This window comes from Crocodylus siamensis, chromosome 8 (genome assembly GCF_052110815.1).
Source record: "Crocodylus siamensis isolate JL-2025a chromosome 8, ASM5211081v1, whole genome shotgun sequence".
Lineage (NCBI taxonomy): Eukaryota > Metazoa > Chordata > Crocodylia > Crocodylidae > Crocodylus > Crocodylus siamensis.
The window spans coordinates 25,800,648-25,827,053 of record NC_143402.1 but is presented as its reverse complement, the minus strand read 5'-3'; the positions used below and the strand labels follow the sequence as shown (position 1 = coordinate 25,827,053).

Here is a 26,406-nt window from a genome sequence, read left to right as displayed (position 1 = left end):
TGAACCCTCTCAAGGTTATCCACATCCCTCTTGAAGTTTGGCGGCCAAAACTGAATGCAGTGCTCCAGCTGCGGCCTAACCAGTGCTGAATCACTGAAAGAGGGAAGTATCACCTCTTTAGACCTGTTCATGATGCACCTGTTAATGCATGATAGAGTGCAGTTACAACCTACACCCCTGTTAGCTCTATTGATCATTTCATCACATTGTCAACTCACGTTCATCTTTGAGTCAGCTATGACTCTGAGATCCCTTTCCACTGCTGTGCTGCTTAGAAAGTCATTCCCCAATCTGTATGTAAGTTGGTGATTCCTTCTCCCTAGGTGCAGTACTCTGCACTTACCTTTGTTAAACTGAATCCTATTTTGTTCTGCCCACTTTTCCAGCTTGTCCAAATCCTCCTGAATCTGCTTCCTGCCCTCCAGTGTGTCTGCTTTGCCCCATAATTTGGTGTCATCCACAGATTTGGACAGTGAGCTCACTATAACCTTGCCCAAATCACTGATGAAGATACTGAACAGCACTGGCCTGAGGACTGAGCCCTGGGGGACACCACTACCCATATCCTTCCAGGTTGATACCAACCCATCCACCACCACTCTCTGGGTACATCCCATTAGTCAATTTGCCACCCACCTGACTGTGTAAGTCACAGCCACTCATTTTTTTTTATGAGAATGGGATGTGACACCGTATCAAAGGCTTTTTAAAAATCCAAGTATATGGCATCTACCTTGACTCCTTCATCTAAGCAGTTTGTGACCTGGTCATAAAAAGAAACAAGGTTTTTCAGGCAGGATCAATCTGCTATAAATCCGTGCTGGTTGCCCTTCAACATTACTTTTCCTGATGGACTCACACACATGTATTCTTTAATAATTTTTTCAAAGGTTTTCCTAAGGATAGAAGTGAGACTAACCGGTCTATAGTTACCTGGATCCTCCTCCTTCCGCCTTTTGAAAATAGGGACTACATTGACCCTTTTCCAGTCCCCTGGGACCTGACCTGAATCCCATGTGTGCTCAAATAGTTTTGTCAGTGGTCCTGCTATGACACTGGCCAATCCCTTCAGCACCCTTGGATGAAGATAATTTGGGCCTGCTGACTTGAACACATCAAGCCCCTCCAAGTGCCCTTTCACTAGATCATCACTAACTGTTGGTGGGCTGGTGTCCCCCCTGTGCCTGTCTATATTCCAGAAATTTCAAGAGTCCAAGATTTCAAAGGAATGTAATCAATATCTCTGAAATTCAGGTCAGTTTATATTTAGGTGCTGAAGGGTGGAGTTCAGTTGCTAAGTTTGGGCCTGCCAAATTTGAAAACATTTTGTGAATAACTTTATCATACCAAAATGGCCTTGTCAGTTCTATGAAATGGTGGGTTGGTATTTAAGGTTCCACAATGCAAAAAAACCCCATGTTTCTTAGCTGCAAGCATTTCTTTCTTTCAGATGACAGAATGGGAGACAGGAATGCATACCCAGGGTTTAAAAATGTTCAACCTATTTAATAAATGTTTCATCATAGGCTTATTTTCATTCTGGAATGGATTCCCACTGCTCCTCAATACTAATAGTTAATTTTATAATATTTCCTCCAAAATTAGTTTAAGCTACTAGAAACCATCCTTTGTTTGTTTATTGATAGAAAACCAGTAAACTGCTTTCTTCCTGTTTGGACTGCTATCTCCTGAACGCAATGGGAATCAACACAATAGAAGGATTTGTATTACAGGCAAGGCAAGAACAATTAAAGTAGTGTTTATATTTGCAAGGTTTGAGGATTTTAATTGGAGTTTATTTGTAAAAAAAAAAAAAAAAGTTTATCTCACTTTATTTTTGATACTCTGTATTGTGTTAACCATGTTTACCACACCAGGGACATCTTTCATATAATAGTAGCATTTCTGATACTGTTCGAAAACTGCACTAGAAGCCATGAGAGCCCAGTAATAAATTTCTCCCTCTAGTGGCCGCAGAAGGAAAACTACAACACTTGAAAGATAAGCCATATTTTGTATTAAGCCTAAACAAGGCACATAAGGCAAAAAGGGTTGTATTGTCCCCATCTTAAATGAAGACTTGTGAATTTGCAAGTGTAATTTTTATAATAACATCTACACCTTTTTTGATTTCCCTTGAGTCATTGAGTAAATTACGGAAGCAAAACTGAGGCAAGTGTGAGCGATGGTTTATTTGTCCTATTTATATTCAATTACAGTTAAATATAATATACAATTGAGAATAGATATTTTATCAACACAAATGCCATTGAATTCAGTGTATTAGATTCGTAATGTGAGAAGAGTAGTAATAGCAAGGAATTGAGAGGAATCATAGTATGGTTACTATTTCCTCCTCCTATTTCTTGTAGCAGCAGTGACCAGAGGATCTTCAGTATAGTCACCTTTACTTTATTCCCAAATTCTATGTCTGCTGGATCAGACTTATCTCCCTTGCCTAAGTACATTTACTAGAAATGATGTTTGTAACATTGTATTAATCTTAGCCTTTTGCTGCCAAAGAAGTGTTATGGAGCCAATATTTTGGTAAATAATGGTCTGTGGTTGCTTTAAGTGAATTTTTAGAAGGAATGGACAATGTTTTTGTAGTGTGAGTGAGTGCAAAGAGAACACTAGGATAGCACTGAGCAATCTCTAAGAAACTGCTTTTGTGAATTGGTTCAAATACAGTTGAGCCAAAACACTAGCCTGATTTTATGAAACCATTTCCTGTTATTTCTTCCTGTGTTTTTTCAAATGCTGCTGAATCATGGCCTATTTTTATTTAGGTAACAGAAAAAAGTTTTCAATGCATTAAAAACAGAAAAATCAATTCCCACCATTAAAGCTTAGTGGCACAAATGAGTGCCTTGCAATAAATCTGCATTATACATGTGCTTTTTTCTCACATCCTATTCTTCTCTTTTTTCTCTGTTCTGTCTCACAGCCTGTCAGAGTTGCAACATTGACACAGTAATACCTGAAACATCCTATAGTGCTGGAGATAGCACATAGCAGTCAATGAGATCATCACTGAAATGGAGTCATATAAATTGTGCTGATGACCCCTCTCTCTTTCTCTCTCTTTGGACTAAACTTAGGAAGGCTGGTGTGAGTGGGAACAGCTTCCACTGACTTCAGTGAGAACTGTATCATTTCAGGTCAAGGTTCTCTCCTTCTTACTGGATTTTTCTTCTAGCACTTCCTCAGTAAATCAAATTCTTTAGCTTAATTGTCAATTAACTGGCAGAAGAAATTAATGGTAGAAAGGGAAAAACACCTACCAATATTTCATTATTAATAGGAGAGAAATCTTTATATTGGGAATGCTAGTCACCAGTTTTTTACCTTGATAGCTTTCATACCAAGGTGTGAGAGAAAAGTTAATGGAGTCTCTAACACTGTTATATTCATCTGCTTAACCACTGAACTAAACTGTAATCTTCCATCATGTAATTACCATGAACATACAAATCCATGAACATGCTGAAGCCTCACAAATTCAATAAGATATAAAATCCAGGCAATACAAAAACTAGTTAGAATTAATAGTTTAGTCTTCACTGGGAGGACATGTTCCCTGACATTTCATCAAAGAAACATCCATCAGTGACAGAGAAGAAATCTGAATTTACTTGAATACTCATGGCTAATGCAGTACAAAAAAGGTCCAGTCCATTTTTTTTATATTTCTACTTTCAAATGGGCCCTAGCCAGAAAGTCTGATTTTTCTCTCTCTCTCTCTCACACACACACACACATGCATGCACACACACACACACACACACACACACTTTCTTTAACTTTTTAAACCTTTACTGAAAACACATGTTGGAAGTGAAAAGATATGTGGTCCTCCCAGGAGAGAGGGAGAGAGAACAGTTGTAAAATTCTGCTGCTCATTTGATTCCCAAGTTCTTCCCTTAAAGTTGACGAGTTTTCTGACCATTGTATCATTGGTTTAGATCTATCACAGACAAAAGCTAACTCAACACCAGGTTGCCCACTGTCCCTAAATTTACAAACAGACCATTAAAAAGCAAGGCTAAAAATGCCTTTACATAAAATACGTAAAAATGAAGACATCCATAAAAAAAAATCTAAGCTACCAGAGCTTGATTGAAGCTCTGTTGTTGGAAAGAAGATGGAGGCAGTGCTGAAGTATAGACAAAGCAGAGCAGTGCCACCTGAAGTTTAAGTGGGAATGCAGCATCCCGAAGGGAGCTCTTGTCAGGGCTTTGTGGCTCATGGGAGTCTTTGTAGCTCTCTCCCCATTGCTGACCTTGTGTTCCTCTTGCTGCTGCTGTGTCCCATTTACCTGTAACACTACTTGCCTTACAGGTAGGTAGACAGTAGTCCTTCTTTTGGGGGCCATGGCAGGGTAGGGGGTGAGGCTGGTGGGGAGTAAGGCTGGGAGGCATGGATTTTGGAGGGAGTATAGTACAGGGTATGGTTGGGAGCATCAGGGTGTGGAGGTGAGTCATGGACTCCTGAGGTGGGGGGTAGCATGGTATAAAACCATTGCTGCAGTCAAGAACATGTTATTTACTGATAATCTGCAAACTTTTAACTGACAGCCAAACATTTTTCCATTGCCTGGTGTTAAATCCCTAAATGTGTACCCAGCCCTTGCTCAGGGCCTGGGAAAAGGTTACATTTACATTATGTAAAATATACATCAGTAAAAACATATATCAATAAAAAAAAAGTTTGCTTCTTAGTAGTTTGTAGATTGTCAGTAAAAAAATTGTCTTCGGTTGGCAACCCTGCTCAATAGGGAAGTGATTTCTTCAAAACTTGGCAATATTAAAAAAAAAAGTGCCTTTGCTTTCTAGTATTTTGATTTTAGATTATGATTTTGTCAAGCTTTTTTCTATGACAATTAAACACCATTTTAGTAAACGAGGAAATTCTGAAGAAATAAAATGGTTCTAACAGCTAGGAGTTTACGAGAAAAACCAAATATTAAGACATTCAATACAATTTAAGGAGTTAGCAACACTGGATCATGGGTACTTTCCTTTTTCATCCCTGGTTTACCCATGGTATTTCTTTTTTTTTTTCTTTAGGGAATCTGTTATTGATCCCACTTTACTCTAGAACTTACTGAGGTTCCTTTTAACTTACCTTAGTAAGCCCTGATCTGGCAGTCTCATCTATCTGTATAAGCTCCTGTGTCCACCAGGAAATTAACTGGTCAATGGGGATCTCTTTGGGCATAGGGATTGACATGCACCAATCAGATTGCAAGATGAATGTCTTAGATAGTATAGTAACAGGGAAGGGATTGTTTCTTCCTCCATTTTTGTACAGCAGCCTGCACTCTAATACTCCATTCCTGCTTGGAATATAAGTGACTGCTAACAATAAATGCATATCATTGTAAGGCTTTGTCAGAATACTCCACATAAATCTTTTCTTCTTGCTGGGAAGATTTGAATCTATTAATCTGCTTTCCAAACTTTTTGACCACCACTAAGCAAGCAAACAAACAAATCTTTCAGCAGCTTTTATTTCTTTAGCCAGCATTTTGCCCTTCTGTAGTTCTAAGAGACCCTATGATCTACTTTGCTAGCCTCATCTTGTTTCCATACAGCACCAGAAAATTCTGTTATATTTCATTTTATCCTCTTGTGAAAGTTTCCTTTCATTCTCTACCTATGCTTTTCTTATCACTTTTTATGCTCTCTTAACTTCATTATGCAATCATTCCAAACCTGCTCACATTTGAAGTTTTATAACTCGTGTCTGTCTCTTTCTCACCCTTGATTACTTTTACACTTCTCTGTTCCTTCACACTAGCTCTTTAAAAAAACCTCCTTGTGCAATTATTGCTAGATGGCATGCATAACCCTTGGGCATACATTAATTTATCTTTGAACACTTTCCATTTCCCCTCTGTGTCCTTTCTCTCCATTACTTTATCCTGTTCAATTTCACCCTGCACTTCCTGCCTTCTACCAAATTTTGCTCTGCTGAAATCCAATCCATCTGATTTTTTTCAGCGTCTTAGTTGAACATTAATCCCAATGCTTAACTAAATTATAATACTTGTTGTTTAACTCACTCTCCCCCTCTTTTACAACACTAGCCTTAGCATTGTTACAAGATTCTTACAAAAATTAGTCCTCATTATAGTTACTATTATTTTATGAAGTGTATGATTTATTTTGCTATTTGTATTATTATAGCACCTAGGAGCCCTAATCATTGTCCAGGACTCCATCATGCTAGCACTGTAAGGAAACAATCATATGCAATGTCCACAAATTTGTTGCTCATTTTTTCCATTCCCAGCTTTAGTTTCATTATGATGGTAGCCTAGCAAAGTACTTCAGCATGTGCTTAACTTTGAATACATGAATAATCTCTTAAACTTGTGATTAAATGCTTTCCTGCTTTGAGGGCTGGAAATATCTTCAGGAAATTAAGATATTCCATACCTACAAGGTTGTATTTTCTGTCCCTCAGTGCTTTTTTTATTTCCTTCCCATCTCTTCATTATGTTAATTTCACTCCTTTATGAACTTTGTTACAGCCTTAATTGCTCCTTTACATCATAAGTATTGTTCTTTAGTTCTGAAATGGGGTCCATGCTTCAGGTGACGAGTTCAGCCCAAAAGTTGTGAAAGAATAAATAATGGGTAAGGCTTTGTCTATTGCACTGGGGATCAAAAGCAGCAGAAGCTCTGTGCAAAGGTACTCTGCTTCATTTGCTTATTGGGAAGATGCTCTTGATGGCAAGTTTTGCAGGTTAAGGAGAAACATAAACATTTTCTAATTAGAGACAGGATCCTTTATAAGACATATGATTATAGCTAAGAGAAGAGATTATTGAGAGAAACAATTCTAATATTACAAGGATGTCCTTAAGTCCAAAGGCAGCCAAAATTTCCAGGGAAAATTGCAAAACAATGACAGTTGCTAGTGGTGGAGGAGAATGAGGGATTAAACTGAAGGAACCGAAGAAGCAAATCTAAGGCAAGCCAAGCTCCAGTGCATATACTGTAGGAAGTAACAAGGAAGACTGAAGAAATCCACCCTATGGGCAATGTTAGAAGAAGCATGAAAATACAGAACCCCTTTATAGCCTAATGCCATTAACTATTCCAAAAGAAAAAAATAAGTGTTATGAGCAGTGCTTGACACACAGACTTCCAGGAAAGAGGAGGATGTCTGTAGCGTGACTTCAGTAGATGCAAAGATTTCTAGTATACAGGCAGTTTAATGTTCATATTCAATTAACATATTTCAACTACTAGATCAATGAACAATTTGATTTGAGTTGGATAGTGAAACTAGTTGTAACATAAGCCTAACACAATGAACAATTGGATTTGAATTGGATAGTGAAACTAGCTGTAACATAATCCTAACATCATAGATAAGCAGGAACAGTAGACTGGTCAGAAAACGTCATACTTGAATGGCTATGAGTCTACCACTGGCCCAGCTGTAAAGCCCCTCTGGCGAGCTATGTAACCTCCGGCCCCAGCAAGTCAGCACATTTGGGCAAGAATTCTCAAGGGAGAGTTAAAAAGAAAGAAGTAACAACCTGCAAGAAACTTAGAGCAAGGAGCACAGCTTGGCAAAAGGAAGAAAGAGTTTGGAGGAGTTACCTGGATGCTACTATGTATGTGCCTGGCTGAAATCTACTGGCTATTGCAACGTCTCTTAATACAGAACCAGTTTAGTTTTAGAAACCTGGAGCTCACTCATACTGTTATGCAGTACCTGGTACTTTAAACCAGCTCTTAGTAATTTCCAGACCTTCTTTTTCATGTAGGATGATTTTCTCTTACCTCAATGCCATGAAAACTCCCATCTCACTTAAATTTACTCTTTCCTACTCAATTTATGAATGATTATCAGTATATTTTAAATAGATTTATAGTGCTGATGTTTCCTGAATGTATATTGTTCCTGTTCTTCTATTTTTTGCTTATGTTTCTTGCATTAGTAGAAAAGAGAGGTGCAGTATGGGAAAAAACCAGAAACAAATCTCCATTGAATGACCTTCATGTTACTTTCATGGTTTTGACGGTCTGCCTAAGGTTTTTTTTTTCCACATAAGGTTATTTTTCTTCTCTCTACATCAATTACATGTGTTCATTATTTATAATCTCTAAGCAATTATATTACAAATGCTTTATCTTTTCTGAGGGCTTTTTCTAGCAGAAAATGCTTTATTCTGTTAGACATTTTTGTTGGGGACTTTCAACAAATTATTGAAATTTGTCAAATTATTGACAAATTTGAAACCACAAAAATTAGTTTCTGATTATTTGATGTTTTATTCTTTTCCCCCCCAACCATCACAGGACTATCAATAAAAGAAAAAGAAAAAGTAGTAAAAAAGGGGGGAGGTTAAATGAAAACAAAACTACTGTATTATTATCGTTGTTGTTGTTGTTATCTAAAAGGAAAAATGCCAACCAAAACAAACAGTTTCTGGTTTTCCCCATTTGTCTTTCAGCTGAAAAGGAATTATTTCATTAAAATGCTTTGACCAAACACATTCTTCCCTTAGGAAACAAAAATCCCTATACCTATTTTTTGTAAAATTAATTCAAATGCAAAAACAGAAGTAATATATTTTATTTACTTGACTAGCTTTCATTTACCATTTATTATACTGTACTGTACAGGAAAGCTTTTAGCACAAAGTGTATCTTTCTCTTTATTTAATTCTTATTCATTTAGCTGAGCAAATACATTTTTAAATACTATATAGGATCTTTGCCAATCTAAGCGTAAAGGCTTCACATGATAAACTTTCTCTAATAGAAGAATTAGCGCTCTCACTGGTGGCTTTTGGCTGGTATCTTCTAGTTATTAGTTCAACAGCCACCTGAGCCAAAGTACACCAAGATCTAAAATCAGTAACTTGACACTCTTAAAATATTTCCAAATTTGGCTGCACTCTGTCAGATTTCACTCCAGACCACCTTGTGTCATTTAATTCAATAGGATTTCAATCCAGACCACCATGTGTCATTTTAATTAGAAGATAAGAACAGGCAATTCAAAGCAGAGGCTGAGAGAAAATTGGAGAGGCACTCTATGTATCCCAGTGTATAAGTTCCTCTAAACAATAGCACAAAAGCTATAATTGGAAAAAAAAGATTAAACAGTAAATGAAAACAAGTTCTGAGGGTAAATGTATGAAAAGAACAGTGCAGATCATACTGAGTAAAGTTATTCCATTCCCTGTAAATCAAAATTAGTCATTATCTGCTAAGAAAACAAATATGGTTGTATCTGCATTTATAATTTGACTGATATTAAACATTTCCCAATTAAAGTAAGTCTATTTTATAAGGACTCGAATTGTCTGAAGGGGATTGCAAGTGTCTATATGAAGTTCTATAATGCACTGAGCCTGCTACCTATTATTTGTATGGAAGTAGTACCTCCACTTAAGAACAAGAACTGTATTGTTTTCTGGATACTAGGGCTGTATGAAGCTTCGGTAGCAGATTCAATTTGGAGGAGATTCAGCCCTATTCAGGTACTGAATCTCCAAATCCAGATAAGATCAGGAGACCAATTAAAAGCTCCAAATTGATTCGAAGCATCCGAATTGTTTCAGAAAAGCTTTGGAAAGGATTTGGCTGCTTTGGAGATTTGGACAGAGACTAAACAGGCAGCTGATACAGCTGCCTCCAACTGGTAAGTCTGTTGGGGTTGGGGCTGGGACAAGCTGCCAAGGGGGGCGCATTACATGGGGAGGAGGTGGAGGGATGCAGACGCAGCAGCGCTTGGAGTGGGGGCTCTGCCCTGCTTCTGCTTGCCCAGCTGGGGTGCGGAGAAGGGGGGCATGATGCAGGTGCAGCTCGCTCCAGGAAGGGAGCAAGTGGCAGCAGGGCATAGCCCCCCACTCCCAGTGCTGATGTGCCTGCATCCCACACCTCTCACACCAGCTGGTAAGCAGTGGCAGGGCAGAGCCCCCCTCCCAGTGCTGATGTGGGCCTGGCAGTGCTGGGAGTAGGCGCTATTCTCTGCTCCTGCCCAGAACAAGCCAAGCCTGCATCATGCCCATCCCCCCCAACCCCATGCTGGCTGGGTGAGTGGCAGCAGGGCATTGCCCCTGTGGCTTTCCCCACTGGGGCAGAGGCAGGCACAGCTGGAGGAGTCATGGGAGAAGCCCCCATGGCTGCCCTGCCCAGCCCCATCCCTTGCCTAGCCCAGCCTCCTGGCACTTAAAAAAAAAAAAGAAAAAAAGCCCCGCACTCACCAGTTGTGGCAGCAGCAATGAGGGCCTCTGAGGGATCATGGCACAGCCCCCTCATGCAGCATGGGGCAGTGGGGGCAGTGGGGTTCTCCCTCCCATGCTTGGCACCTGTGTGGCAGCTGCCTCATGGTGTGGGTGCAGCATGGCTCAGCAGGGCACCATGCACTGTGTGGGAGCTGGGGCAGCTCTGGCAGTCAGCTGGAGCCTGGCACCACTCAGCCCCAGAAGACCCAGATCCCAGACAGCACATGGCACCCGCCTGAACCATGCTGGACCCGTGTCATGGGGCAGCTGCTGCATGGGCACCTGGCGAGGGGGGGGCATCCCTACTGCCCCCCACTGCCCTGTGCTACACAGGGGAGCTCTGTCACAAGTGCCCAGGGGCCCAGTCACCACTGCTGCATCCAGTGAGTGCAGAGCTTTTTTTTATTTTTATTTTTATTTTTTTTTTAAGTGCTGGGACCAGGGATGGGCAGGCACAGCTGGAGGAGCCATGGGAGAACCTGCAGCCACCAAACTGTGCCTGCCTCTCCCCAGCTGATCCGCATCTCCAAATCAGCACTGAATCTCCAATTCTGATTTGGCCAGATTGGATGGGGCCAAATCTGAATCTGAATCAAATACTTCCCTATTCACACAGGCCTACTGGATACTGTGCAAACATAGAACAAAATGGCTGATCCCTGCTCAAGGATCTTACAAACAAATGGACCCTGGTGGTATTTCTATGGGGAGCTGTTCCAGTACTATCAGAAACATTTTTAAAAAATGGGTGTAGTACAGTGATTTAAGGTTTTTTAGTGTTTGGCTTGAAGCATAATAACAGGGGCCTGGGAATGGGTACTCTGGAATGTTGGTAAACCAGGCCCCAAAATTATTAGTTTTGTCTGTAAAAAATCTTAGACTGTAACACTTTACAGAATGTGGAGCCTCTAAGGATGTCCACTAAAACTGAATTTACCCAACCATGTCTTTATGAATATGAATAGTCCAGTATGAGAAAAAAATTCAAGTTCAATCAAGACAGTAAAATGAATTTTAGTAATCTAGGTGATTATTATTTAAATGAGAAAAGCCTATGTTGACCATTTTAAAAATATTTGTCTTTACAAACCTAATCATGACTTAGACAAAATCTCACTAGATCAATGACAGCATTTAATATTAAGTGCAGTAAGATCCTTGGGAGAATGATCAGAATCAGGTGTGAAAGCCTGGCCTTCTAATATCGTACTATCATAATAGGTTCACAGATATTGATGAAAAAAAATGGCTTCTGTACTTGGTTTTTATTTAAGCAGACTATTTACAATAAGCACCATAACTTTGAAAAAGTCCTATTGAGAGAGTGACTGTCACTTTAAATCTTGGAGACATCCCATACGGCAGGCAAGACCACTGGCAACAAGTAAGAGGTATACAAATATAATTGCTTTAGTAATCTACTGAGAATAAATATAGTGTTGGAGCTCTGGTGGTCCAGGGAATATGCCAGAAGCAAGATTTGTTTGGTCATATTTTTTATTGAAGCAAGTATATGATTAGGAGAGATGTTAGACAAGAGTTCATACCACCTCAGGTCATAGAAGAAATGGAACAGAGGACACAGAAAGAGTAACAACCTACCTGACTGATTCAGCAGAACCAAAACCTAAAATTCTATAACATTATTAAAGAAATGTGAGGACTGCCTTTTGAAACGACAGATGCTAGACCCAGTTGTTTTGTATTTTGATTTAGGATTGCTATAAATACAGTCATGAACTGTTAGGGTTATCCCCATGTAGTTCTCCATAGATCTTGACTCCCTATACCCATAACTTATTTGTTATTAAATTAGCCAAAGTGCAGAAGATTTTCTTTGTCTACAAAATGTGGGACTATTTAATATACAGTTGCTGGAGTTACAACAGTGAAACCTAAAGTAATATAGTGATGATTTCAGTCTTCTATGTTCAAGCTCCTTGGACAGAAAGGGCCGTGGTAATGTTATGTAAAGTCCTTCAGAAGCTCACCCACTTCTGTACCATTGAGAGGCACTTCACTTGGAGGAGTGGATCAGGGAGAGGCTAGAAAACATTTAAGCGTTTGGAAACAGCAGACCAGGTGCACTGAGAGAATGGAGATGTGACTAGGACAAGAAAGCAGAACGAAGGGTGAAGGAACATTAGGTCAGTGTAGATCAGTAAATTGTGGGCACATCCACACAAGATGCTTTACTGCACAGTACAGCTAATTACTGTACAGTAAGTGTCAGCATTTATATATACAGATGCTTAGTGCACAGTAATTGCCTCTAATTGTGAGTAAATTTGCTACCTGCAAATGCAAGTGGCAACTTTACTTAAGATTACTTACTGCGTGCTAGCGCATGTGCAGATGCCTGACCAGGAATAAATGTGCTCCTGGTGAGCTGAGCAGAAAGGGGCCGAAGATTGCTCTCTGCTCCTGGATGCTAGCTGTTGCCAGGGTGGGTTTCACAGATTAATAGATTATAGAGTCGGAAGGGACCCAATGGATCATCATGTCCGACCCCCTGCCCCTGGCAGGAAAGAGGACCACGGTTAGGCGACTCCAGCCAAGGTGATTGTCAAGCCTCCTCTTGAAGACCTCCAAGTTAGGTGATGGCACCACCTTTCTTGGAAGCCCATTCCAGACTCTGGCCACCCTTATTGTAAAAAAATTCTTCCTAATAACTAACCTAAATCTATTCTCCACTAGTTTGCACCCATTATTTCTAGTTACTCCCTGGGGTGCTCTGGTAAACAACGCAGCCGCAATTCCCTGCTGTCCTCCCCTGATAAATTTATAGGTGGCTACAAGGTCACCCCTCAGCATTTTTTTTTATATGCTGAAGAGATCCAGATTTCTCAACCTCTCCTTGTAAGGTCTTTCATGGAGACCACTAATCATGTGAGTGGCCCTCCTCTGAACCCTTTCCAGATCCTCCGTGTCCATTCTGAAGTGCAGTGCCCAAAACTGGACACAGTACTCCAATTACAGCCTGACTAATGCTGCATAGAGGGGGAGCATCACCTCCTTCAATTTATTGGTCATGCATCTGCTAAAACACAAGGTGTGATTAGCTTTGTTGATGGCCTCGTTACACTGCCTGCTCATGTTCATCTTGGAGTCAACTATGACTCCAAGATCTCTCTCAGCCTCTGAGCTGCTGAAGAGGACCTCCCCCAACCTGTAGGTGTGCTGGGGATTCCTCCTTCCTAGGTGGAGTACCTTACATTTATCTTTGTTGAATTGCATCCTGTTTCGTTCCGCCCACTGATCTAACCTGTTCAGGTAAGCCTGTAACTGCTCCCAGCCCTCTGGTGTATTAACTTTGCCCCATAATTTGGTACCATCTGTGAACTTGGAGAGGGTGCTCACCACACCCTCATCCAAATCTCTGATGAAGATATTAAATAACACCAGCCCAAGGACTGAAGCCTGCGGGACCCCACTGCCCACTTCGTTCCAGGTTGAAAATGACCTGTCAACCACCACTGTCTGGGTGTGGTCCCTAAGCCAGTTAGCCACCCACGTGACTGTGTAGGCATTCTGCTAGCTTCTTTATGAGAATAGGATGCAAAACTGTGTCAAAGGCCTTCCTAAAATCCAGGTAGATGACATCAGCCTCCACTCCTGTGTTAAGGCAGTGTGTGACCTGGTCATAAAAGGATCTACCTGTAACAAACCTGTGCTGGTTTCCTTTCAGCATCCTTTCCCTTGCTGGGCTTTCACAAATACTCTCTTTGATGATTTTTCTAGTATTTTTCCAGGGATAGAGGTAAGACTGACTGGCCTAAAGTTACCCAGCTCCTCCCTTCTCCCCCTCTTAAAAATGGGCACCACATTGGCCTTTTTGAGTCCTCAGGGACCTGTCTGGAGCACCATGAGAGCTCAAACAGCCATGCCAGTGCCTCAACAATGACACTGGCCAATTCCTTCACCACCCATGGATGGCGGTCATCCGGGCCGGCTGACTTGTACCCATCCAGCCCTTCCAAGTGCCCTTTAACTAAGTCAGCACTAACCTTTGGCAGTCTGGTGCCTTTTGGACATCTGTCTATGCTCAAGGTGGAAGGACTGTCTTGGTCAGTATTGAGGCATACTGAAGCAAAGAACTTATTGAAGAGCCCCAAGGATCACTCCCTTGAGAAACTTCTAACCCTCTTGGACCCCCATTAGCTCTTGAGTTCAGCCACCTCACTAACTAGGTTTCTAAGTTAACTAAAGTTGGCCTTTCTGAAGTCTAAAACTTTAGTATCACTGGATATTTTTCTCACCCTTCACTGGATAGTGAACTCTACCAAGTGGTGGTCACTATCACCCAGGTTACTGTGTACCTGCAGGTCTCCAACAAGATCATCGCCTGTTGCTAAGACCAGGTCTAGCAAGGCACTACCCCTGGTGGGACTGGACACCATCTGGGTCAGGGGAAGGTCCTGCACACAATGGAAGAACCTCCTTGAGCAGCTCTTTTTGGCCGCCTGTTCCTCCCAGCTGATGTCCGGGTAATTTAGGTCCCCCATGACCACTGCCTCCTTCGCCTGTGTGGCATCTGAAAGCTGCTTGGAGAATACCTCATCTAGCTATTCATCCTGGTGAGGAGGTCTGCGGTAGACCCCCACTACCAAGTCCTTTTCCCCTGGCCCCCCCTGGATCCTGACCCACAATGCCTTGGTATTCCCCTCCTCCACTCCTGCCTTGATGTTGGAAGAAGTGTACTGCTCCTTAACATGGAGAGCTACACCCCTGCCTTTTCTCCCCACTCTGTCTTGTCTATACAACCTGTACCCCTCAGTACCTACCACCCAGTCATGCATAGAATCCCACCATGTTTCAGTTGAGCTGACTAGGTCATACTGTGTGCTAGCAAGCAGGAGTGTCAGTTACTCCTGCTTGTTCCCCATACTCCTGGCATTTGTGAAAAGACATTTTAACCCTCAGTGGGTGCTCTTGGTCTCCCTTTACCTGGATGGCGTGTGTTCCTCTTGGTGCTTACCTGGTTAGTTCAGGTGCATTGTTTGTGGCTTTCCAACTCCTGAGTTCTCATCAACTGCTGATTCCCTGCCCCACCGTTGAACCTAGTTTAAAGCTCTTTGGAGGAGATCAGCCAACCTGCAAGAGAAAAGATGCTTACCTCTAGGAGAGAGAGGAAGATTGTCCCATCCTAGGAAGCATTCTCCCTGTAAGTGCTGGTCGTGGTTTCAGAATCTGAAATCCTCCTGAAATACCATCTCTGGAGCCACTGGTTGACTTCTCTGATGCGGGCATCATGGCGCTTTCGGCTGCTGCCAGCTGGAAGGACGGAGGAGAATACCACCTGTGCCACTGACTTCCTGAGCCTTACCCCCAGCTCGTGGAAGTCTTTCATGATGCAGTCCAGACTACTCCCAGCCACATCATTAGTTCCCACATGGACAAGGACTATGGGGTAGTATTCAGAGGGCTTGATGAGTTTAGGAATCCTTGCAGTGATGTCACTGATCTTAGCTCCAGGCATGCAGGAGACCTCTCTCATTATGGGATCTGGTCAGCAGATCAGCCCTTCCATGCCTCTCAGGATTGAGTCACCCACCACAATAACTTGGCATTTCTTCTTCTGCCTGGGCAGTGGTCCCACACTCTGCCTGGCAGTGGCTGCAGGGACCACTTCCTCTGTATCCTCCTCCGCTGGAGAATGTTCATCTGCTGCCTCCTCTACTGGAGAATGTTCCTCCTCTGTCTCCTCCACCAAGGCTGCCAGGGCCCTGTACCTGTTCCCCAGATGCACTGGGGAAGCAGATGCCAGGTTCTGTTGCCCAGGTCTGGAGGTGACAGTCGTTCACTCCCCTGCTGCAGATTCCTGTTGTGACTAGGCTGTTGTGAGGTTTCACCGGTAGGCATCTGGAGCTGTAAGGAATGGAAGTACCTGTCGATCACAGCCTCATCCTCTCTGATCCCCCTCAGCCTGCTCAACACCTCCTTGAGTTCCCTCCCCTGCTCCTCCAGGTTTCTGTCACTGGATCCAGGACAGAGACAATGTTTCCCTCCACCTTGCAGCAGAGAGCTCCCAGTCCCCACTCCACGAACATGGGGCTGGATGCTGGGAGATCCTTATCTACCAGTCTGAGCCCCACAGTTGTGGGGTTGAGGCTAGGAGATATCTCTCAGTGCCAGCCCCATGACTGCGGAGCCAGTTCTGGGAGAGCCTTATCTCCCAACACTGGCCCCATGACCTCGGATCTGGGGCTGGGAGCTCCCTGCTGCCCGGGCAGGGGGACATTTTCCCTGCCTGGGCTCTGGTGGTGGAGCTTGCCCTGGCAGCAGGCAGACCCCAGGGGTAGGGAACAATGTCCCAGCTCCTGCCAGGAGACAGCTGTCTCCTGACCCCTGGGCTAGCACCCTGGGGGAGCATAGAGCTCGCCCTGGCTGCTGTATGGGCTCATTGCAGGGCCATCAGGAGCAGGAGCAGTCTGCTGCTAGGAGCACCAAATCCTCTTCTGTGTCCCTGTACATGTAGATATGTGCCTGGGAGAGTTTACTTTTGAGTAGTTTACTCAAGAGTAAACTGCTTTCAGATTATTTGAACATGTAGATGCACCCCATGACATCAAGGAAAAAAGTGGGAGGTTTCACAGCTGCATAATACACTGCATAAGCTATTGTTTGAATTTGCAGATTATGTGGCTGACATGCAAGTTATATAACACTAAGGGTGGTTGCACGTTTTAAAAAAAGAGTGGCATTTTAAATTTAACACCTTCCGCACTGAGCCCAGTTCATGTCCAGAAGATGCTGCATGTTAGTTGGACCTGGCTCGCCTAATATCTGTGTAGATTGGGCACTTTAGTGGGGCTCTTTCATCACTTGTATCTAATAGATGTTTGAATCAGGTTTAGATAGAAGTGCCAAAAAGCCCTGCTGAAGGACTTGAACTATACAGATTCTGTGGAGCTGGGGCGAATTAACACACTGCTTTTTCCAGTGAGGTGTGTATTTTGGGTTTTGTTTTTTTTAATGTCTGCAAGCTTTAATTTTTAGTTTTCCTCTATTGCAGCACTTAAGTATTGGCAATATTGACCTTGAAGATTTTTTACTCCTTCAGATTTTTAAAAGCAGAATCTCTTACAGCTTTGAAACAGGCTTGATGAAAAAGCACCTCTTCAAATGCTAGACTCAAAGATCAATGCACAAAATGGGGGTTTCATAAGTTAGCCAATTTACTCATGACTAGGCTAGTTGAGTGTTAAAATTACAGATTTCCACAGCTTTTAAAGCACCGAGGTCTAGAAATATGAACCTTTTCACAAAGAAACAGTTCTTAATTAGGAATAGATTTGAATACAATTTTTACATTCAAATCATTTCAGATGTTAAGAAAGGAGTCAGACTTGAACCTCATTTTCCCCCGTAATGCGCTATCAAGATACAGCAGCTCTGCTATGAGGCCTACAGTAAAACTGCAAAGTTATACATGTTGGAAAGTGCAATAAATCTTTAAACCATTCCAGTACTACATACTGTAGGCAGTGTACAGGTTAGAGTCTTCATAAAGGAGCAATAGTTTCTGCAGCGAAAACTCCATAGCAAAGAACTGAAAATAGTTCTGTTTATAGTCAACTTCAAAGACTTTGCTGAGTGTGTCTGTGTTTTCTATGGGTTTTAGAGCTTAATGCTAAAATATTCTTAGTCTCAGGATAGTAATAGCTAGTTAGTACAGAAGAGTATGTAGAAAATTAGACCTGAACTACATGAACTGTGATCCAGGAGAAAAACCTGGAATTGTGGATTCATTCAATATATCAGCTTGAACAAATGGGTTGCCCCATCAACTCCACAGGTAGGAGTTCTCATGTATGTTAGTCATTGAAAGTCACAGACTTCACCAAACTTTAATTTGGTTTGGCTTTGCATAAACATTATGTTCTGTTGCAAATCTATCTTGATTTTATGTTAGAATCTAATTCTCTAGCCCTGCTCATATTAAACCTCTGTTTTTAATATTGGACCATTGCCAAGACTGACTACTGAGGTAACAAGATGGTTTTTAATTCCAGCCTGCTGCTTTCATTCTTCTGCTAGTTTGTTTCACCACACAAGGCAAGGATTTTGTACTAAGGATACTGAAATTCAGATCCTTATTGACATTTCTGTAGATTTGTCTCGTGATGTGATGAGCCATAGTTACTGTTGCTCAAAGGTCTCTCTCTTTCCCTTCAAGAAAGTTACACAGTACTTTGCAAACAACAAAACCAGGAATTTGCTGCATCTTCTTCTTTTTCCTATAAAGTGTAACATAGTTGTTTTACTATGATAACCTAAAACACAGTATCTGGACGTCTTAATTTGGAAAAAGGTTTTTATTTGTTTGTTTGTTTGTTTGTTTTCACATAATAATGAGATTGCTGGGGAGAATTAAAAAAAACCAAGGGAAGGCAAATTTTTTTCCAGAGCCAGCAATTTGAATATTGGCTGGTTGTACAGCAACTTTTCTTAAGAGAGGGCTTCAGAATGTAATCAATTAAAGAAGGGATCTGATTTACTTTGTAATTGTTTTTCTGTCTATATGAATGATGCAAAGGTATATTGGAAGAATTTACTTTACTATTCTATGTCTTTTCTAAAATAACAGGCTTAGCAGTTGATTTATGGGTTTTTTGTTTTGTTTTTGTTGTTCTGTCTGTAGGTGAGAAAAAGGTTAATTTGCTTGAGAAATCATGTCTATGCCTGAGAAGGTCAACTTGCTCCATCATCGTGTTCTGTAGTCTGAAGCTGACCTGAACCCAAACAACTCAGTTTATTGAAAAAAAATAGTCCTCTTTTTTTCTCTCTTTTTCCATTATATTTCCTCTAGTATCAAGTTTCTTTCACACCTTCACAGTATAGGTATTTGTGACCTATTTTGGTTTAATATATAATCACCCTGTTCAGCATCTGATCCTGTTTCCACTTAAATTATTTTTTATAGCTATCATTGCATGCTAAAAGTATGAACTTCATCTTAAATTGTGCTAAGTTCATATCTTCTCCATCACTTTAGCTGATCAAGGACCAGATCAACACTTGGAATAACTCAGAGGAGTTTAAATGCTGTCCTTATTTGCAATGGCTAAAACTTCCCAAAGATCAGTTGAGTAAATGGATGCTTCAGGTGTACCACACCTGCTCTTGACATGCCCCTCTCAGTAATGTTGAGCACTTGCAACTAACAATGTAGTCCAAGTGAGTAGTAATCCTGAGGAAATAAGCACCTCTCAAGTTGCATCTCCTTGTAAATTGACAGTGTTAGAAACAATACGCAAGCAAATGGACAAATATATGGGACAAAAAAGAAACAGAGCATTCCAAGTTGCAAATCAATAGCAAAATACTTTAGATGTCTACAAGCTTGATTTTGAGGTAGGAACAATGCAGTGAATGTGAATCCTAGTGATTTAATGGTAAAAAACTTATTAGCCTTGCCCTGTAGCTTCAGTGGGATGGTTTCTATGGGTAAGACCAGGAGGATTTAGCCAAAGAATACTTTGAAGTACCAGTGGAGTTATCAAGGCAGTAAGAGCACTCTCAGATGCTACCTAAGATAGTATTAAAGATTAAAAATCCCTTTCCAAACAAATATTTTTATATTAAATGTAACAGAAGCTGTTTGAATGTCTGTTAATCCTGCACCCGTCATCATGGTCTCTGAACACTTAGACTAGTGATTTACAACCTTCTTTCATTTGCAGCCCCCTAAAAAAATTTTAATGGAGGTGCAGACCCATTTTAATGTTAAGTGTGGGTATACTTTTGAATAATCATAATAATCTTTTGTTGACCTCTTAGACATAGTCTGTTGACTGCAAGGGTCCACAGACCAGAGCTTGAAAACCACTGACTTGAGAGAATGAGACTTTTGGCTTAGTTCCCCAGTATATTTGTCTGTTTTCCCTTTTCTCCTCCTCTCCTGCTCTGTTCTTTTTATCTTATCTAATCACACTAAATTCTTGTACAATTATTATCATGGGATATCTGAGCAACCCTGTATTTAATTTTTTCCCAGGTATGAGAATATGGGCTATTATTGGAATGTTATAGAATGCTACTGCAGATACTAATTAAATATTGTATCTATGTTCTTGTTTAATTATATTTTCCAGTTTTATGTTTGAGCTTAAAAACAACAGTACCTGGGTTTGCTATATATATTCTACCCACACTCATTGTATTAGATTATGAAACCAATGTTTTATAACACGTATGTTTTGTTCCTTTTTCTTATTCTATACAATTGTCCTAAATTCATTAATTATATTATTTTGTTTGCAAAATAAAGTTTCAGTCCTTCAAACCCTTATGCCTGTACTTAGCCAAATATTTCAGAGGAATTAGTAGGTTGCCATGGCACAATTTTCATAAATAGGCTCCTCACAGAAGTTAGAAGGATCAGACCCACAGATTCTGTTTTATGAAGCAGACTTTTCTGTACTTCACCTGAAGTGTTGGTAACACTGGGGTTTATGAAATGTGAAATAGCGTCCAGACAACAATATGCAGTATAATCATATCAAGTCATATATGAAGTGCCATTCATTCATATATATTAAAAAGTATGTTAAAGCAAGTACAGTATGTGAAACTCTAATATTAAAACACAGTCTTCTAGTACTTGACCTCCAATTCACATGGGCAGCCCTGTTTAAAACAGAGCCTGAAGCACATAGTGGGATTAAATATGTGCTTAAATACTTTGCTGAATCCAGACTAAAGTTATTCAGTGAAGAAGCACTCATTTACTAGAGTGCACAAGAGCTGTATAGTAAGCCTGTGCAAAGTAGCGAGTATTCAATTCAGATTTGGATTCAGCCGATTCAGAGGGACAATGATTTCATTCAATGATTTGAATCACTGTCCCAATTTGGTTTGGCTGATTTGGATTTGAAGGTTTGACACCTATTTGGAGATTTGGACATAAATTAAACAGGCAACAGTCCTTGAGGATGCTGGACACAGCTGCCTCCATCTGGGAAGTCTGTTGTGGAGGGCAGATGGGGGAGGGAAGGGGCATGGGGGTGCAGATCAATGACCCCACAGGGAGGGAGGGATTGGGACTGGGGCTGGGACAAGCTGCCCAGCCAGGGCAAAGGGTTGTGGGATTGCGGGAACGGGGCTTCTGCCACTGCATGCCGCCATGTGCTGTTGGTCCGGGGGGGGTGAGGGGGAGGGAGACCATGAGAGTGGGTGTATTGCCCTGGAGCTGTGTGGGGCAGGCTGGGCCAGGCCCATATCCACTTGAAGCACAGCCCTGGCTCCGCCTGCCCTGTAGAGTGCAGCGGACCGGGGTCTATGGGAGGGCTGCAGCCACCCTAAAATTCTCTATAACTCGTGCTGCCAGCCCGCCCCCCCGATCTGGGTGCATGCACCCACCATCATACCCTGCCACTGCTTACCCAGCAAGGCAAAGCCACAGCTTGTCTGGGAGGCATGGGAAGGCTGGGTGAGCAGCAGGAGGGCATAGCTCCTGTTCCCAATGTGTTCCACCACCTGCAGAGTGCAGCCTGGCCTAGCCTGCCCCACGCAGGTCTGGGGCCAGACACCCACTCCCATGCCCCCCTGGACCAACAGCACATGGTGGCATGCAGTGGTGGGAGCCCCACTCCCCCAGACCTGTGCCCCTCTGCCCTGGCTGGGCAGCTTGTCCCAGCCCCAGTCCCAATCCCTCCCTCCCTGTGGGGTCATTGATCTACCCCGCCCATGCCCCTTCCCTCCCCCCTCCATCCACCACAACAGACTTCCCAGCTGAAGGCAGCTGTGTCCAGCATCCTCAAGGACTGCTTCCTCTTTAGTTTATGACTGAATCTCCGGATCGGCGTTGAATCTTTTCTGAATTGATTTGGAGGCTTCCAGTTTGATTCAGAGCTTTTAAAGGATCTTCCAGTTCTATTTGGATTTGGAGATTTGGCTGCCAAATTGGGCCGAACCTCCTCTGAATTGAATTGGCTACCAAGGCTTTGCACAGCCCTACTGCATAGGTTTAAAAATTTGTTTCAGAGAAGCTAGTGGTTACTTTTACTGTACTAAGCAATTTATATATGCTGCTCCCATCAACATCAGTTAAAGTAATGCACATTACTGCAACTCTGTGTATGCTAGTGTAGCAAAACCCTCAGTTTTTCTTTTTTAAAAAATTTTAAAATGCATTCCCTCCCCTTCCCCAACCATTTCTGACTTTTTCTCTCCCTCTCTATTCCCTATAGATAAGTGTAAGTGATCTAAGACATAGGATAAGCTTCAGCATTTTATTTTGGTAGCAAGTTGTATTTGTTTTGTTTTTTCTCTTTTATATTGTATAATTATTATGTTTATATTGATTTTTACCATTCTATATTACTGTTTTACTGATACTGTATGATTTAGGTAAGTTAGCATAAGTCATGTCAAGTTTCCATTTTGTTTGTCAAGTCTCTGTCTTGTCCGCATGCCCTGTTATGTAACCTATGACTCATACAACCCCTCCTATGTAATTTGGTTCCTGAATGAATGGGAATGAAGGAGGGTGCTTGAGAGACAATGGCAGTAGGTCTAAAAATAGCTCCTTCTGAATGACTGAGCCATCAAAACCAATACCTGGACCAATGACCCAGCCATTGGAACCACCCTCAGCATTCAAGAAACAAAAGATGAGGCAACCCATCATTGTACCAAGGCTGCACATGCTCTGTATGAACACCTGGAACCCTCTGGAACAGGACTGATATGTCCTGGACATGTCTTCCCCATAGGAGATCAGAGGTAGTCTGCCCCATAAAAAGGAGTAGTGAAGATTGACTCCTTGGGACACCCTCTCCATCTGGACCAGCACCATGCCACACCACCTATCCACCCAGAGGCCCTGCTGGCGACCCCCCTCTGGACAACACCTGCTGGACAAAGACCCCTTTCCAGCCTTGATAGGTAGCTATCACCCCCACCCTCTCTTCAACCAAGGACTTGGACTCTTGTTTCTCTTCCCTACCTGGACTCCAACCCTTCCACTGAATCTCTTTCTCCTTCTGCCATTGTGAGTACTTATGTATATATGTGGGAACCAATAACTTCATGGGGCTGTGTAGTGTGTTGTCTGTTTAATAAACCTGTTATTTTGAAACCCTGAGTTGGGTTTTTGTCTGTTTTCTGACTGTTTCCTCCTTGCCACCACTTATCTGCCCCCCAGACTCCCGTCAGTTTCTGTTTCCAGCCCCAAGCTCCCAGCTTTCAGCCTCAGTTTCCAGCCCCAAGGTTTCTGCCTTAGTTTCTTTCCTGGCTGTCTCCTCCTTGCGACCAGGGTTTTTCCCTTGCACCAGTGACCTCAAGTAACCCTGGGGCCACTTGACCTTAAGTAACCTCAAGCCTCAGTTCCTCAGCCCAGCTTCTCTCTAGTCTACTGGTTCTAATCCTGATTCCAGCAACTTTCACTCCTTACACTTTCTCTCTCACCTTAATCTTCCCTCAGGGATCCCAAGTACCCCAAACACACACATACATATTGTACCATCCAAGTTAGGAACTCACTTCTGTGTATGTGTAGGTGGGTGGTATGTGTGTGAACTGGTGAATATACACACATATATATGTCATTGTGTGCATGATGTATGAATTAGTGATCCGTGTGTGGGTATTGACAACTGATTGTTGTCTAATTTTTGGTGTGTAGTGTGTATGTGCTTGAATTGGTGATAGGTATGCACGTGCCTAGGCTGGTTTGGATGTGTATGTGCCTGAGTTGGTAGTGTGTGTGTGTGTGTGTATGTACCCAATTGATTTGTGTGTTTGTATATGTGCAATTGTGTCACACCCTCCTGTCTAACAGCACAATATTGAGAGCCTAAGAGTTGGCCTGACTCCACAGGATAACACTAGCAAGGATACCTGGAGTTGCCAAGGTAGGTTGCTAATGCCCTATTGTAGCTCAGTATTATGCTCAGTTTGGCAGCAAGTAAACATTTCTGTCTGCACTGCATTATGGGAACTGGCAATGCTACTTACTACCCGCAGGGATGGAAAGGCACTCCTAGAGAAGAGAGGGCCAGATCTTTTTCTAGCTTATTAGATGCCTAAGCGTAATCCTATTCCACCCTGCTGGAGTCCCTGAAATCCCTTAATGTACCTGCTTTAGTAAGAGGTGGTCCCTTTACCATAAGACTGAGTCACAAAAAAACCAGGAGGAGGAAGAGGACCCATCCAATTTTGTACCAACAGTTTTTCAGGGATGGGAACAGGATGGAATAGGATCACATTTAGGCATTTAAATCCACTTAGGTCCCTAATAAATGGAATAGGATCTGTCCCACAGAGGATCTATACAGCATAATTCAGTGTCACTGAAAGAGATTGAAACTAGCTGTGAATGATCTCACTTGATTACTGGAAAAAAATATAGCTTCACGTTGCCATATAGACATACCTTTACTATTAAGCTTCAGCAGGGAGAAGGGTTAGAGGATTGGTCCCTGGTTTGGCTTTGCTTGAAGTCTGAGGTCCAGCTCTACAAAATAACTCAGGCTTTCCGTTGTCATATTGAAGCAATGCTTGGAAATAAAAGGGGTTAATGAAAACCATAGTGTAGAAACATTGTTTCATTTTGTGCCTTGGTTTATGTCTTATTGCAGGTCTGGCTTACTGCTTCTGACTCTTTTATACGATTATCTGCCCTTGCAACAATAAAATACATCTTTCACCAAACACTTGCTTTGTCACTGCTTATTTGTTTTGCTGATATCTTCCAATAGCATGGTTTGAAATGAAAGCATTATTCATGAACCTGTAACCTCCAGAAAAATGATGGCAATATCTGGAGAGAGTAAAAAGGGATTTTCTATGGCTTTTTGACAGGCATAACTTAATGAATCCAATACCAATCCCAGTTTCACCTAAACCAGTTAGAATGCCATTAAAATCAATAGTTTTATGAGCTGCACTGTATTCAATGTACTTGTTCCTATCTTTACCAGATGATACTGTACATTTGCAATTTACTTAATTTTATTGTCTTAAAAATAGTAAACATGTACTACTTTTTCCAGTAGTGAAGAAGAGTTTCCTTATTTATATTATATATAATATAATAAATACCAGCAATAATTATAATCCAAAGTTGTCCATTAATACAGGTTCAAAAATAAGTGCCTTCTTATAGAGGATTCAAGTTAACACCTGGATTTCTTTTAAAGAGCTGTGTAGCGGAGGTAAGGAAGGATGCAATAAAAGACTTAATTTTAACTAGAACACTATATTATATACATCAAATGCTAATTAGACACACAATTGGGATAATAAAAAGGTTACATGCAGGATGTATTAGAAACCACTCCTAAATTATGGTTATCTGGCCATTACAACTTTTACTTTCTGCTGGGTGCACCCAGGGAAAGCATCTGCCTCTTCCAAAAGGTTCAGTTAAAATACTACTCAGGAAATGTAGCTGACTTCTTGAGGAAGCCATCTGGTTTATGCTGGTATGTAAGCATTTAGAGCCCAATCCTATGGTTCTTACTTGTGTTGTTAAAATGAATATATGCAAATGCTCTATGTAGCATTAACCCAGAAGTAATTACCACTATATGGAAACAGTTGGTTTAGGTTCTTTAAAAAAAGATCTTACAGAATTTATTAGCATAGTCACTTTAGAAGTTTTGTTTGTCCTTCAGTTTAAGTATGTCATCAAAGCTTATATTGGGTTTCAGTACTAATGTCTTAAGTTCCATTTTTCCCCACAAGTCCTTGCTTCACCAAAAACACTTAAAATATGCATGAAATATTACTCTACACCCTATATGTAAAATTTCAGGGTTCAGGTTGGATACAGCTTGTTTGTCCAGTAAATTCACCTAGCTCTTGTCTCAAGACTAGTTGAGATACTGTGGAATTTAAACTTCAATTAATGCAAATAAATAAATAAGAATACATACAAGCAGTTTATGAAGAGCATCTCTCAAATTTGATCTGATGTGCTGAAGCTTTGCCTGTCCACACAGAGCCTGTCTGTCTAATAACAATTGCTGTATGAGTTGCTCATTTCACTGGGATGATAAATTATTGATAACTACATCTCAAATGAGGAAAATTTAAATTTCATTGTTGCTAGATATTAGGGTGCTGACAACCCAGCTACAGTGCTTCTTTAGTGGTGCCAGGTACAGGAGTAACACTAGGGTGTGGGACTTCCAGGGTGG

General features: G+C 41.6%; 1 long non-coding RNA gene and 1 pseudogene across 4 annotated transcripts in view; one reads left to right on the top strand and one right to left on the bottom strand.

Annotated features, from left to right (window-relative positions):
- Positions 1 to 21,235, top strand: part of LOC149858236 (uncharacterized) — a 167,461-nt gene extending 146,226 nt beyond the window's left edge. For 3 of the 4 annotated variants that reach the window (XR_016443811.1, XR_016443810.1, XR_016443813.1), the window contains one exon: positions 18,903 to 21,235. This is a non-coding gene — a long non-coding RNA (uncharacterized LOC149858236). Of the gene's footprint in view, positions 1 to 1,646; positions 1,715 to 18,902 lie in introns of those variants that run through there. The other variant, XR_016443812.1, reaches the window with a different exon arrangement.
- LOC149858237 (uncharacterized) lies at positions 5,378 to 18,398 on the bottom strand (annotated as a pseudogene).
- Positions 21,236 to 26,406: the final 5,171 nt, after the last annotated feature.